This window comes from Lolium perenne, chromosome 3 (assembly GCF_019359855.2).
Source record: "Lolium perenne isolate Kyuss_39 chromosome 3, Kyuss_2.0, whole genome shotgun sequence".
NCBI classification, from domain to species: Eukaryota; Viridiplantae; Streptophyta; class Magnoliopsida; order Poales; family Poaceae; genus Lolium; species Lolium perenne.
The window spans coordinates 243,361,206-243,375,266 of NC_067246.2; the positions used below are offsets into that span (position 1 = coordinate 243,361,206).

Sequence of the window (14,061 nt, forward strand, 5' to 3'; positions counted from 1 at the left end):
TTCATCGTCGCCCGCCGCAGCCGCTTCGGCCACGGCGTGTGAGGAAACTGGTCCATCGGACACCGCCGTGACGGCCGGGACTGCCGACGAGCCTGTCTCCGTGTAATTTCCCTCCGATCGCCGATCTGTGGCTGATCCTTTTGCTCCTTTTGCCGATCAACTGGCCGTACTTGTAGCGCGGGACGGCGATTTGTTTGAATTTAAACTCTATCCGCCGAACTCCGGGTGGACGACTGGAAATATGGTACTCCCCACGCCTTAATTTCGTCCAATCCGGCGGTAGTTTCGTCCGGATTTGGGCGTGGGGAGCGCCAACGAGTGGGGATGCTCTAAAGGATCGGGAAAGCGTCGGACAAAAACCGCCCACAACTGCATGTTTTACGGGGAAATTTCAATCCGTAACTACTTCTAGTTTTGGGTGTATCTTATTTTTTTATGTCACATTTATAAGTTAAAAAAAGCTGAAATAAAATTATGGACCTAGATTGTGTTGTATGTTATGCATCTGTGAAATTTTGTCAAAAAATATAATAACTTGAGAGTATGTGACGTACATAAAAAAACAAATGATGTCTAAATAGTATAGGATGCTATTCATATATGTCTTCTCGTTTTTACACAAGTTATATATAGTCATATTTGACACAACATTTTGCATGTGCACAACATATAACATAACCAATTAATGTCTATAGTTTATTTTCACATCTTTTAAAATCCACAGATGTGGCATCTAATAGTGGGGTGCGGGCGCAACAAGTTACGCATTATAGGCTTTTCTATCCGGCGTGATCTGCGTGTTAGGCCGACAACTTCGTCAACCCGCTGGCTCATGGGCGGAGCCACCACCGGGTCGAGGAGGGTCGACCCGGCTCAGGAATTGGGGAAAAATAGTCGACCCTAAGGCATCTCCAACGGGCGACGCATTTCGGACGCCTAAAAGTGGTCGCGAGCGTCCGTTTGGGTAGCTCCAGACATATATTTTATCCGCGCGTCCGTTTGCGTCTGGGTGTACCTCATCGGGGTGACCCATTTTTCTAACATTTGCAACATATATAGAAAGCATAGAAACCTAGTACATTCAAACTATACAAAGTAGTTCTAGAAGCATAAACTACTTGCCGCCTGACGGGCCGGTCCCGTCGTTGCGTCGCTCCCTCGTCTGCTTCTCTGCCGCCTCCCATGCGGCCGCTAGGGCTCGGTGCGCTGCCGCGTCCTCTAGCGGGCACTGCCGCAACCTCGCGTTGGCGGCGTCATCCTTGAGCGTCTCGAAGGACTCGACTATAGCCCTATGCTCTGCCGCCTTCTCCTCCGGGGTAGGCGCATCAGGGTCATCGGAATACCATGATATGTCGGAGTCGGAGTCCTCTGCGGCTGCGGCGGCTGCCACCCTGCGGTGTTCCATCTCGACATCGATCGCCGCATGGGCCGCCCGCTCCTCCTCTGCTTCCTTCTCCGCTTCAGCCAGGGCCTCGGCGTCCCTGACCAGGTCGAGGAGGTCGGTGATGTGGTCACCGTTTCAGCGGCCCGCCGCCTTTCCCCGCCGGCCCACCACCGCCTTTCCTCGCTGGCCCGCCGCCGCCGCCTTCGTCTCCAGTTGCCGCCCCTTGCTCAACGCCTCAGCTCGTCCCCATCTCCGACTCCAATCGCCTGGCCTCTGCTCGGCCGGTCGGCCCTGCCCGTCTGCCCCCAGCTCGGCTCGTCCCCGGCTGCCTTCGATGGACGCCGACGAGGAGGCAACTTAATGGTATGATACTATCTTATCAAAATGTAGCTCTATTTTGGTGTTCTTGTTTTTTATAGTCATTTTGTTGTTGTACTTGATGAAATATGCAAATTGAATCTGCTTGGACCTCTTTTATTGAATACATTTGCTCTTTTCTGTCAAAAAAAAATTTAGAGCTTGGTTTCGACCCCCCTCAGTTCAATTCCTGGCTCCGCCACTGCGCTGGCTGGAGATCAAGGCGTGAGCAGAAGCTGCCGCAGCGGGCAGGAGGTGCAGGCATCATCAGCATCATCAAGGATGAGCCGGAGGAGGAGGCCCCGTCGACATGGAGTGGTTCGACCGGGATGACGGTTTTTTAGTTTAGTTCAAGTCTAAGTTTAAATTCGGTCATCGAGCGATATGCTTGATGAGCAACTCAAACCAACAAAAAAAGTTTAAATTTGGTCGAATTTCATATAAATCTTTAATGTATAATAAAATTTCAAAAAATTATGCATTAAGTGTAAATTTAATTGAAACTGCACGTTCTCATACTGCCGTTTAGGGGACATACGACGCTAGCAGAGACACCCCCACTAAAACGGCAACCCACACCGGCGATTCAAATGGGTCCGTGACGTCCGTCGGATGGCGTTTGAGGGGCCCAGTTGAGCTGCTCTATTGCAAACATGCATTCCATTGACATGGAGGGTCGACAGATAGATTTTGACCATCGCCGCCGACGAAAGGCAGAGCGAGGTATATCCCTGTTGCGAGTACACAACACAGCTGGCCAAATGGGTAGTAGCAGTGTTCAAAAAAATGGGCAGTAGTAGACTAGTAGTACGTCGTACCAACGTAGCTGACGTTCGTTGATAGGCAATCTGCACAGGTACGCCGTGACGGTGACGGGAGCAGCAAATCTAAAGCTTTCTGGACGCAACCATGCATATATCTATCCGACTAGTACGAGACGGGACACAGCTAAGCCATGCCAGAACAGGACGTCGTCCACCGAACCAAGAAGAGAGAAACCGCGTCCGATCCGGCCGGGACAAATAGCCGAGGAAATCGCTCTCTCCCGACACACCAACCACCGACGGTCGCTGGAGACAAATCCGGCGGCGCATGAGGATAAAAATGAGGTCAACCACGGTGCTCTACGTGCGTGCAGAGCTGACCGCCGCGGTGGCCATTCCATGCATGCCCGTGTGGCCCCGCTCCACCTTCTTCCCACGCGTATCGTGTAGTAGAGTCACATCTTTTATTTTTCCGGCCATCATCGACATTGTGTTTACCTTCTCGCCCGGACCTCTCTCGTGTATATTTGTGCCGTCGGATTGTCTAGTTTCATGCTTTAGGATTTACGCTATCATATACTGTATCATTTAGTTTCAGGTAACTTAAGCTTATCGAAAGGAACGAAACAAACTGATTTCATGCACGGAACAAAGTCATTTCTTCACGCATGCTTGGCTGGTTTTCTTCAGCCTGCAGAAAGCCGTGGCGCGCAACGTTCATGGAACGGTGGGCTAGCGAGTACTAGCCCCCTCTGAGTATATTACGTCGTTGTTCTCTTATCTCAACGATACTGCATTCTACAAAAGATAGCCTTCCTCACCATCTATTTGATCCAAACCTCGTTGACCCGAACCTCTTGCCAAACAAATAAATCCATCTCGGCCGTGAAAACAATCCTTCATTATATGTTGTCTTTAAAAAAACGACAGTTCCAAATTATTTGCAGGTTATCTGCAGAACAATGTATTGAATTTATATGTGGTCTTACCTCCTTCCTGCGGATCAGTCGGACCATTTGAATACAGGATGCAATCGTTCGATGACGTCGTACGGGCTATCTTCAACTAGGCTGGATGTCGACGACACATTAGAATACAATATGCATAGAGGCTTTTTGTATGCTCTTTTTATTGGCTAATTATTGTGGCAAATTTGACTGACCCATGATTTGTATCATTTTACGACTGGAACTCAAAACGGGTTATGTGCATCACCTTAATGCAGATGCCAAAGCTATTTTTCCCCCTTTCGAAAAAACTCTTTAATTCTTAACCTGTATATGCTAATGTGCTGAGCGCTAAGTTGGCATGTAGCCCACCCACATAGAAGAAATTGGATAGATGCCACCTTAATTTCCAGCTATTTGTAAAATGCCACTGCAACTTTCCACAATTAATAGACGCCACAACAATTTGTGTACTTTTGATAGACAACATTATGCCCACTTTAATACACATACTAGGCAATATACACGTGTATTTCTGTCATATGTACGTATACACGATGGGACCCACCCAAATCGTCCAATGTGGATCAGCACGATCAGAGAAAAAAAACATGAATTTACTTTGGGATAAAATTGGGATAAGCTCCAGGTTGAATAACAATTAAAACATACCATGCATGCAGAAACATACAGAGAACATCAGATGCAAATGTATCTCCAGGTTCAAATGGCTTCTAAAAGCAGAGCATCCGATGCAACTCTAGTGACAGGTTCAAATAACCATCTCCAAATGCATGATCTTAAAAAATAAAATAAGGCTTCACATCATTACAGAAATTATAATCTACACCTAAGCCAGTACATAAGGCTTCGCTTGGCTCAAAAGTATCGGCTTAAGAACCGCATCGCTTGTTGATGGTGCAACAACCTCGGGTTTCTTTTTCTTGCCATTTTTCGCAGAAGACTTCTTCTTCGCCGGTGACCTCTTCTTTCCTTTGTATTTCGCTTGTGTTTTCACTTGAGTTGCCCTCTTCCTAGGAGTCGCCTTCTTCACTTGTGTCGCCTCTTCCCGGGTGTCATCATTTTCGCGGGTGTCGCCTTCTTCCTGGGTGTCGCACTTCTGGTTTCTCCGCGGTTGTGATAGTAATAGGTGTGGTAACATCATAATGCTCTCGTCGTCAACTCCGACATACTCCTCTTCGTTATCAAATGGGTCAGCTAAATTATCATACTCAGTTTGGTGGTCAGCATCTACAGCATCACACATCGTATCGGTTGTCCTCCAACAACAAATCGTATCCTCCTAGCAAAATAAAATTGTCTTTTTTTTTTTTCAAAATTGAAGGATTACTATTTTCACTAATATTTTGCTCCTACAAAATTTCGTTTTCATCTTTACGGATGTGTTGATTAAGTACAAACTCTAAATATCTAAACTAATTTAAGTCATTTTTATCTTGACTAACCTCTAAAAATAAGTTTTTGTCCTAGTGAGTTTTGTGCAACATACGAAGTAAAATGTTCTCTTGTGGTAATCCAGCCTACAATAAAGTATATATGCAATATTGAATACCTAAGGAAATGTTCAATATTAAAAATTTATGCAACTTAAAATAACGACCCGCACAATCTGCTTGACTCCCCATGAGCCAATGATTGAGTGACGTTTTTATGGTCTGAACGGTCATTGCATACCTCATATTATCATTCGCGGCACTATGTATTCCGATAACACATCTTACTAGATGGTGCAAGTTAAACCAACATAATTTACACTAAAGTTTTACACTTTATATAACCTATTTTTTTATTACATTACAATCTTAATAAAGTATGTTTCCCCAATATCCAGCTAACACATTTAACTATTTTTTTTTTACTAATATTAAGCACATCCTTATTTGTATTGTAATGTACATTGAAAATACGCTTACCTTGGGCTAAATTTAAATATATTATGTAACAAAGAAACTATGTTAGTTTTATATTATACGACATAGGCTATAAATTTACACAAGCGTGCGCCTTTTTTTGTAATTGCATTAAGATTTAGTTATCTTTAATATGTTGAAAGACATATCTATTCAGTATAGCCTAACAAATTTCTTAATAGCACTTTCCTGTGTGTCATTACATGAACAAATAAACAGAAAGTTCTAGAATATAAATGAAACGTTAGCTTGACGATGAACCTTTTTCCCGTCGTCAACTGTTACTTACAAGTTACACTGTGTTCGATAATTATCCCATAACACCTTGATATTAACGTTCGCATAGATATGATTTTGTGTGCCAGGTTCATCGAAATGTGTTTGCTATCAATCTTGTGTACACAAATTTTCATGTCAGTTTCCCAAATCTGATTGTCCAGCACACGTTTCCAAGCTTTCATAGTCTAGAAGAGCTTGGTTTGAGAAGAGCCAAAAGGAGATCCTAGATAACACAAACTGAGATGATGACTCAATTTTTTATTTGTAGTTTGATTGTGTGTTGTTTAACTATGTCATATTTCGTGTCTTTTTTATGCCACTTTCATCCATATTGGAACCATGAATTTATTTGAATTTATGTGCTATTCTTAAGCAATGTTTTATTTTCACATGGCCAAATGGCCAAGTGTCTGTTCATATGCCCAAATGACCAAGTTTGCCAAAAAAAAAAAAAAACAATGTTGTACCTGCTGCCCAAATAGGTGGCCATGTTGGTTATACCATGCGACCCAAACGGGCAGGCAAACACTGGCCTCTCCTCCCACGTCGACGAGGCCACCCAAACGAACCACATAAAAACACAAAAGGTGTCCCATTTGTTTGGCCACGTTGAAGATGGCCTAAGCTATGCATGCCAAAATTGGACGTCGTCCACCGCACCAAGAAGAGAAATTGCGTCCTCTCCAGCCGGGACCAATTGCTGAGGAAATAGGTTCTCTCCCGACATTCATCGGGGCGTTGTCTGGTGTCCCTTCTCGCAACGCACACCAGCCACCGATGGGTGTTGGTGAATTATTGTCTCTGTCCCATCGCCTCCTGAGAAAAACCCTAGCTGCCTCCGCTTTAGCCTCCTCCATAGATCGGTTCCCCCTCCCCCGGCCGGCTTCGCCGGCGTTAGGAGGTGTGGGGAACCCGATATATGCATGGAGTTTGCAATAAAAATAGTCTTTTCAGTAGTCTATGTTAGGGTTTTGGTCGCCATTTTCTTGTTGGCTTCCCCGCAAAGGAGATGCATTGTCTGCAATAAGTGATCTTCGGCCTTTCCTTCGACGAGGAGATCTCCTTCCCGACGTCAATGGTGGTGTTGAAAGATTACAATTATCTAGTTTTTGTCCCGGTTGCTACGTCCTCGACAATGGTGATTCGTATTCTCGGCTCTCCATCAACGTCGACAAGGCTGATCGGTTATTATTCCCTGACATACTGGTGTTGGTACTCTTGCTGATGTTGATTGACTACCTTAATGGTTTGTTGGTATTTACAGGTTTATGGTTTGTTGGCTACGGCACGCAACCTTGGCATTGCGGCTCAAATTAAAATTATGAGAGAATTTGTTGGTATTTACAGGTTTATGGTTTGTTATATATCTTTGGCTGCCTTCAGGAAAGTACAAGATTGTGTCTTGGAAGAAGAAAGATTTTGAAAACCCCGAAAATTTGCTAGTATCTTTTAAACTTTATTTTATAATTAACCGTTGAAGACAGCGCGTATATCTCTACCATATACTATTTATTACTATAACTATATATGGTATTGATTATCAAAAAACAAAACCACCGATAGGTGTTGAAGCCAACTCCGAAAATGCATGCGGATAAAAGTCAGGTCAACCAACCCGGTGCTCTACCTCTACGTGCATGCCAAGCAGAGAGCAGACCGTCGCGGTGTCCGCTTCCATGACCGTGTGGCTCCGTTCCACCTTCTCACCACGCCTACCGAGTAACAGAGTTAGGGCATCTTCAACGCAGGACGCGTATCAGACGCATGAAAGTGGTCACGTGTGTTCGTTTGCATTGTTTTACAGATATATTTTGATCGCGCGTCCGTTTGCGTTTGGGTGTGCTCTCAGCGAGGCAACCTATTTTTTGTTTTCTAATTGTGGGGACCCCGGACTAACTGTCCGAAATACCCTGTTATGTATACAGTTCACGATCCCATGATCAGTGTGCTGTGAACACATAACCGAACTGATATCAAATTACATCCTTCATTACAAAACGGAATAAGAAAATTACAATAAGGTCAAATGACCAACCTTTACATAATAGCCTCGAAGGGCCTAATCTAATCATCAGAGTCGCGGAATCACTTCTCAAGAAGAGCCCAAGTCATCTGCCTTAACCCTACAGGCAACTGACTGGGAAGACGTTCCTAGCTCGCATAGACGTCGCCAACTCCTTCTTCATTTGTCGAATTCCTCCAAGTCTGGCCAAGTAAATAGCCAGGGACAAAGCCGTGAGTACATTTGGAATTGTACTCGCAAACCATCAAGAAGGTACTTTGCAAGTGCAAGATAACAAGTGCTAATCTAGATGACAAGAGGGAAGAGATAATTTCTCTTGTGGAAATAACATGTAGAAGAGAAGTAGTGTCTCTTGTGGATATAGCATCCCGACATCTTAGAAGAAGGGGATACTCAAGGGGTTCTATGACATCTCTATATCTTTGTGGAAGAAGATACTTCAAAAGAGTTCTACAACATAAAACACTAGGGAGGGGGTAACCCAATTTGTTTCCTTTCCGACCATCTCCTGGTCAACCAAACCATTCCCGTACCCTTCCGGTACTCCGAAAACAAGTTCCTTTCTTTCATTTTCCAAACAATTTTTGTAAACCAAAAACTCATCAGGCTAAGCAACAGCCATTCCAACCGTCCATGACCGCGGACGCGGCTATTCGAATAGATTTTAGTCTGCAGAGTTTTCACACTTTCCCCACCTCTATCCAGATACCTATCGTGTGCGCATCATCCCCGCATAACAACATATGCCACGACGGATACCCGAACATAGCCTTTCGCCCATTCGACTTAGCAAGAGGTCCTACCCTATGGAGTATGTACCTCCCCGGCACCGTGGCAGCTCACCTCCCTTTGAGCGTGGCTCCACCGCCAAGCCAGGAGACCCATAGTGTCTTCCGGACGGGTCAGCCCCGAAGGCCTCCCGTTATACTATTGTCCCAACCATGACAACCTGGACTCGGGGGTAACCGTACCCTTGTATAGTTGTGCGGTGCCTCATGCTAAGAAGAACAAACGTCAAGCTAAGCTCCGTGCCCACGTTGGAGTAGATGTGGTTGCGCGGGTTAATTGTCACGGGTGAATACTTAGGCGCCAAAGTTTTCGAAAACAAGACTTTCTTTCCAACCATCTTTGCCAAGATCCTTTCCTTTCGTAAACATACGCTTGGGTAAGTCCAACTCACCCAAGGTTTTCAAAAATTCTTTTCAACAAGGTATTTTTCCAAGGGGGTTCCCAACCTAAAGTTTCATGAGTTGAACTACTATTGCACTACGGCCGAGATGAGAGTCATCACGCCATAGATGGTGTGAAAATGAGTAATGGAGTGGATCAAACTTGCTTAAGGTAAGCATGTACTATGAACACACAAGGAGGATTATACTTTCAGATTTGTGGTGCTAAATATACAACTTAGATAGTGGAGTATCACTATCCAACTTACTCTCCAATGGGTACACGGCATACTCCTCTCAAGTTGAGAATATACCAAGATCATGACATTGATACCTCTATACTACAAAAGTGGTGGGTGAAGTGTAAGTCATTATCTTGAGATGGAACATGCTCAAGTCGAGCATACAAGATAACCAAGAGGAATAGCACGGCCATGATACCATGCATCCCATAATCACATAGACAATAGTGGAGTATCACCACTAGGGAGTACCCCACTAGCAACCATACATAGATGACAATAATAAAGAGAACAACACATATAGAATCAATGTGCTTTGGATATCAACAAATGACGTCCAACTAGACACGAATCATAGATCAAAAGATGGCTTGCCTTGACTTATTTGTCCTTGTACTTCTTCAACTCCATCAATATAAGAATCCCAACAATATAAATAAAATCCTTGTCCGATCCACTTCTTCATCTTCTCCGGAATCGTTCGCAATCTATCGCCGGAAAATAAAAAAGGAACACAATCAATCACATTGCACCAACAAGACATCATTCAACAATCAACAACTAACCATGCAGCCAAGGTATAACATACAAAGGACTTATAGATACTACAAAGCAACTAAAAGAGAACCCAATCTATTTACCTAGTGAAGGTATGAGAGTGCCATGACTTAGCAATTGCCTCTCTCGGTTATCACCATGGTATAAACCAAACATCCCCTGGTAGATAACATCATAAAGAGGACAAGAGCATTAGTTTGACATCAAATACATTCACAAAACATTTTCAAACATTTTTGGAAAAGTAGAAATCAGTTTTCCTAATTTAATTTGCTCACTTAACACTATACAAGAATAGGAAGCAAATCATATGCCACATCATTTGAAAACTTAAGCAAAATAAAAGAGCTAATGTTAGGTTGCAGAGGTTTTGTTTTGCAAGCATAAAACAAAGGTTGCCCATCTCTACTAAAAAGAGTTGGTCAAGGGTTTTAAATAAACCGAAAAGTTTTGCTTCAACAATGCATGTCACACATAAACATTACTAACAGCAACAAATATGTATGAACAGAGACTAATAATATTTTTCCTATATAGCCAGTACTAATACAAGACTAACCCAATTGGACTCACCCAAAAATATTAAACCTATAATTTTAGGAATTTCCTTGAATCTGACTGTACAGAAAACAAGATCTGTAAGCCATAAATCGTAGAAAAATCCTAAAAATATGAGGCCACTTGCATTTGAAGGGTAATTAAACAGAGATGCATACACAATTGGATTTGGGTTCAAATTGTTCCTGAAACTCTCACAAATGGATTTACAAGTTTACTGCATGTCTGTACCATTTGCTTTCTCTCTGGATTTACACAACAGATAAATGTTTGAAACTTGTTTGAGATGATTAAGAAAACATTCAACAGTCCTACAAAATTGGAATCACTCAATTAGGTTCAAAAATGGATTTTTGGTGATTTAAAAGCTAACAGCCATGTATGCAGAATACACAGAACAAGTTTAATTCACCAAAAATCATACACAAATCACAAAAATATGAGGTCTGCGGCATCTGAAAGGTATTGATTAGGTGGTTCTTACTCAGTTGGTTTCACTCAAAAATTCGTTTCCAAGCTCCTGGTTTAATTCGACAAATTCAGATCTGACCAGATATTGATCTATGAACCATTTCAATTTCGGGATGTCATTTGAAGCGAAACCAACGCCAAAATGAAGGCACTGGAGAGGGCTTTCATCAACAGTTGAGTTTGCTCAAAAAGGTTTTGTAAAATGGAAGAAATATAACAAACAGTGATTCTACATGTTTGCAGAACTTTATTTACCATACAAAATCCTTAACAAATTTGAGGATGAGACCAACGCCAAGTTGTAGATCTTTTCAATACCTATCTGTGTAAGTTTGAATCACTCGATTTGGATCTGCACACAAGATTTGGCGGATTTTACAAGTTCGTACCAGAATCTGAAACAGCAAGATACAGAAATTACTGCAAGGTTTTGGACGAACTTTGCTCAAGAACTTCAGATCTGAGGATAGCTCAATCTTCTCCATGCTTGGACCAACATGCACCTGCATCAAGATCCAATCTAGTGAGAGGAGAAAGGAGAAAGTGAGCTGGACTCATCAAAGATTAGGGGAGAAGAGAGTGGGAGGGATGCTCTCATGGTGAGGGGAAGCTTGAGGAAGGAGGGGAGCTCCATCTTGGTGGCTTTCCATGGCCATGGCCGGCCATGGAGCTAAGGAGGAGCAGCAGCTCGTGGGGAGGAAGGGGGAGGAAGGTATGAGGGAGTGGAGTGTGAAAGAAATGAGCCAAGGGGAGTGGAGGTGGCCGGCCAAGCTCTTATATAGAGGGAGGATGGTGGCTGCCTCCATTTTGATTGGCTAAGGTGGGTGGCTGCCCATTTATTTGTTGGGGTAGTTGGGAGGCAAGGCTTGCAAGAGAAGGAAATGAAGAGGAGGGGCTGGCCGAATTTCAAGTCATGGCCGGCTCCTTTCTTGTCATGAGCAAGAGAGAAATGTGAGAGAGATGCACAACATTCATGTGAATAGTTCAAGGCATGATGTTGAGAAGATAATGTCAATGAGTGGCTTTGATAATGATAAAAATAGGAGTAGATACATATAGATAAAAAAGGAGTATGAAGGTGACATGTGCCATGAGAATAATCTCCACCACTTTTGTTGAGACCAACTTATGACGAAGATGGTTCCCAAGGTATAGTTGATGAATAAAAGTTTTTATTAGAATTCAAAATTGAAGGATTGAGGTTGGCCACATGCAACAATGCATGAGCATGCCAAGATAGATGGGATGGTGATGGTGGTTTAGTCAATGATAGAGCAAGGTTAAGAGAGAAGGTGAGTGAAGTATCCATATACTCACAAGGATGAGTATATTGACGTAACTCATCAATTTATGAGATCAAGGTGATGATGGAAGAGAATATAAAGTATTTGAAACACCTCAATTGTCTAGGGACAATTGGGAATGAACTCAAGTGGAATGGAATTTGAAATGTTGAGAGAACTAGTTGGAACATAGGAGTTCAAAATGTTCTACTTACTTTCTCAAGTGAAGTAGAGTTTTCTCAAATTTAAAGCAAACAAGAAATGGTATAGGTACCATAAACAAGCCTTTTGTTAAAAAGAAGGGAAGATAGAAAATAATTGTTTTAGAAATCAGTACTAGGTAGAAATGGGATGAGAAAACAAAACCCATTTCAGTTCCTTGTTTTCCTTGAAGAAATATCTTGAAAAGTTTTAGTAAAACTAGAAGTAGTTTTGTGATCAAAACTAGAGAAGGAAAATCAATAGGATTTTTGAGAGAGAAAACTAATTTAGGGAGAAGTGTTCTCAAGGGTAGATGGTGGCTACAAAATGTACCCACCATTCCCACTCTTGGTTTTGTGAAGATTAAACTTGAATAAAAGCAAGAGGTAAAATGGAAGGAAGTGATCTTGTGTTGAATCATTGAATAGGGTACAAGATCAAGTTGAATATATGAGTTGCAAGGATTGACTGAAACATGCAGGACGTGGAGGTCAAAGAGGATGTTGCATAGATGAGATCCATGCATTTAAGTCAACAATAACATTGGTGGTTGTTTAGATATCAACTGCCAGAGTCTGAACATTTTAAGCCTGTCAACACAGATGGTCGACATGGCCTCAAAACCAACAAGGATGAGTGGGTAAAAGAGAGGGATGTAGCTAGGGGAAGATGATCCCAAGTTTTGAATTTAGGATGATTGAGCTAGGTTGTACCACAAGGAGAAAAATCAAGAAGGCACACTCAGGTTGCCATCAGGGGAAGAGTTTGATGTAGTAAAAAGAAAAACAACTTTTCCTTGGACACACATGTATTTTATTTGGTGAGTTGTTTGTTTTACCACCAGAGGTGTTGTTCTTTGAAGTAGCTCAAGACAAAACTCAACAAGCAAAACAAGACAATACATCTACCAACAGATCAAAGCAATACATCTTAACAGACAGATCAAGGAAATTCATCTAATTATCTTAAAGAAAAAGTTTTTGTTCCCCCTGATTTTTGCATTAAGGACAATTAACCAAGGTTGCGAAAGTTGGGGTGTTACAGATCTTCCACCCTTAAAATAATCTCATCCCGAGATTAGTGAGCGCAGAACTAGTGGGGTTGTAAAGCTTAACAAAAGTTAGACTCCATTCTTCTGTCGGCGTGCCGTTGTTGAGGGGGTCGCAACTTCAGCTTCTGAGAGTCACGATAGATTCTGGCCGAGAGGAAGCTTCGTGAAGGGGTTGATTACTCCATGCAGGTGTTAGATCTGTAGCTTCTTAACGATCCTAGCGGGGGTTCAAGAATCTGGGAGGGTTAGTGCAATCCAACGGTGCCCTAGCAGGGTTGAAAACTATTTAGAGTTAGCTTTTTAAAATTTAGTGGAAGACGAAGTCTTCCGCCCTTAAGATTGTTCAGCGGGGTTCCTGAAGAATTTGAGCCTTAGCCACGGGTCTTGTCGGGCGCTTTTTGGAGAAGTCATTGATCTCTCGTCTTGAGTCGAACATCTTCAGAGGGCGTTGTGTGGTCCACGGCTTCAAGAGGAGTAAATGCATCCCAACAAGTTCCCAACAGTGTTTTATAAAGGTTTAAAATGTTAGGGTTAGCTCCAAATTTTAGTGGAAGACGAGGCCTTCCTGTTATCACCAGATTTTGGACAAATCTAGAGGTGGGCTGTAAGAGAGATGGGCTTAGCAGACTACACGTGGAAGATCTCTGAAGCGGCCTTGCACGGAGGATTTGGGCTAGTTTGCCCGTGTATCTTTAGTTATAGTAGATTATATCTTAGATCGAGATTTAGAGTTTGTATCGCACACGGTGGGATATTCCCACGTTAGAAAGTCCTCTGGACTATAAATATGTATCTAGGGTTTATGGAATAAACAACAACACAACGTTCACCCCAAAACAAACC

General features: G+C 42.7%; 2 long non-coding RNA genes across 2 annotated transcripts; both read right to left on the reverse strand.

The window, feature by feature from the left end:
• Nucleotides 1-7,766: 7,766 nt before the first annotated feature.
• On the reverse strand, nucleotides 7,767-10,468 carry LOC139837635 (uncharacterized). Its single transcript, XR_011754221.1, has 3 exons — nucleotides 9,738-10,468; nucleotides 9,472-9,584; nucleotides 7,767-7,867 (listed from the first exon to the last, which is right to left on the reverse strand). It is a non-coding gene; the product is annotated as an uncharacterized lncRNA (long non-coding RNA).
• Nucleotides 10,469-10,636: 168 nt separating this feature from the next.
• On the reverse strand, nucleotides 10,637-11,579 carry LOC139837636 (uncharacterized). The gene is made up of 3 exons (XR_011754222.1): nucleotides 11,124-11,579; nucleotides 10,939-11,035; nucleotides 10,637-10,773 (listed from the first exon to the last, which is right to left on the reverse strand). It is a non-coding gene; the product is annotated as an uncharacterized lncRNA (long non-coding RNA).
• Nucleotides 11,580-14,061: the final 2,482 nt, after the last annotated feature.